Genomic DNA, 2,125 nt, shown 5'->3' with positions numbered 1-2,125 from the left:
CATTGGTACCATATCTTTAGTCTGGGCTGTTGTGGCTCTGACTGGAAACTGGATGTTAATATTATCTCTGCCATTGCCTGCATCTTTGAAAAGCTAAATTGAAAAAAAATAGGGGGGTTAGAATTTTGTTGCTTAATGCAACAATCCATTCGGGCAAAGAAAAAACATTACACTTTTGCTCGGCAACAAGTCCGTACCTTTTCGTTCTCACCAACCTGCAGCGTGGAAATGTAGCAGATGCGGCGCAATCAGAAGCTACTTTGCATGTGTATTCGTGGAAAATGTTTCACAGGCCTTTGAGGGGCCACTAGGGGGCTGCTTCACATTGCCACATGTGTAGCAGATGCACCTATTAATGCAGCGCCCCGAATATTTCGCGCTCCTCGCCGCACTGCCTGTGCTCAAATTTTGCAGAACGATCGCATTTTGGCTTATACTTCGTTTAATATGTAAAACTTCGCTCAGTTAATTGCCTGGTTTTTAAAAATTAAAATATCGGGTTTTATGTGCCAAAACCACTTTCTGATTATGAGGCGCGCCGTAGTGGAGGACTCCGGAAATTTCGACCACCTGGGGTTCTTTAACGTGCACCTAAATCTAAGGTCTCCTCGATTTGGCTGCACCTTTTGCACTAGTTCAGAAAAGTGTCGTGCCAGTTCTTGAAGTGCGAGTGTGGCGCGACCCTAGCGCTTTCAGTGCAGCGGTCAAATCGAGGACAAAAGTGCAGAAACGTACAGGCCTTTGTCTGCTGCGATTGGACAGCTGTGGCTTTTCTTTTGTTGGTGTGTCATTATTCAGAAAGCATGACCAAGCGTGGTTTCCACACCTTTCTGAATCATATATGGCACAACGTTTCAAACGACTGATGTGGTTTCGCGCAAACTTAACGTCGAGGTAGCGGTAAGCTCGTGAAAATTAATACAAACGACTGTGACCTGAGGGAAAATCCCGGCCTTCAGTGCACTTAGCAGCAGTTGAACCCGGAAAGCGCCCTTAACAAGATGCTGCGTACACATCCTGAAGAAAACTGGCGTCCGTGCTGCGTTACTAATAGCAGGCGCCGTCGATGCCGTCTACCAACACCCGCATGGCCACGGAGCCGCATGTGTCGTCTGCTATCAAAAGCTTTGCACTACGTGCACGAGAAAAGAACTTGCGGAAAGTCTAGTGCCAAAGTGTACATGAACTCGTGCAGCACGACGTCAAATCGAGTGCCGAAGTGCAGGTGGCGCTAGCTGCACTGGCAAATCGAGTGCTAAAGTGCTGCACCCCATGAACTAGTGCAGAAAGTGCAGCCAAATCGAGGAGACCTCTTAGTACACGGGTGTTAGCCTGGTTTTTAGGGAAGTGCAAATTCTGCCTGCGCTTGTGGGGACGCTAGCTGCTGCCGCCACGGCGCAAGCATGTCGCCGCCTGTGCCAGGAGCTGGCAACACGCTGCAGCCCTCCCCGAAACGCTGCCTTCTGCAGTTTATGCTTGCGGCAGCAGCTCGCACCCTCATAAGCGCAGGCAAATTTGCGCTTTCATAAATGCCAGCCAATTAACTGTGCTAAACTAAACGAAGTGGACGCGAAAGCGCCGTCGTTCTGCAAAATTTGACCTAGAACAGCGCAGTGGGAGTGCAATATCTTGCTTCGAACAGACGCAGCGAAATCTCGCCGAAAACGCCAGGTCTATGCCCGAACTTCAGCACACATAACAGTCGCACTTCGAGCGCTTATGTCCGAGCTGGACGTATCGCACTTGGCGTCTTATTCGCACTGACCCCACTCACCATCGATATCGTATTAACCAAGCCGACGTGTCGTGCGATACCGCTTATATGTGATTTGACGCTGTTGGTTAGCTTTTCAACGTTTGACCATTCGGCCCCCGTCCAAAATGCTACCGGCAGTAGCGACCTCGTGGTCAGCAGTACTAGACAGCCACCCCGGCGGGGTCGCACTAATATATGTCGATATATAAGCACAGGTGCAAGTGAGGTGCCGGCGTAACAGCACGCCTCCTTGCATAACATTGTTTGCTCAAAGCACACCAAGCACCAGTCCAACGAAACGTTTCTTTCAACTTTTATTTGCCGAAACATACAAACGCGACGATTCCTGGTGTAGCTGTACACCTGCGT

This window comes from Dermacentor andersoni, chromosome 8, assembly GCF_023375885.2.
Source record: "Dermacentor andersoni chromosome 8, qqDerAnde1_hic_scaffold, whole genome shotgun sequence".
NCBI lineage: Eukaryota > Metazoa > Arthropoda > Arachnida > Ixodida > Ixodidae > Dermacentor > Dermacentor andersoni.
The sequence above is the reverse complement of the archived record's forward strand: the minus strand, read 5'-3'. Positions refer to the sequence as shown.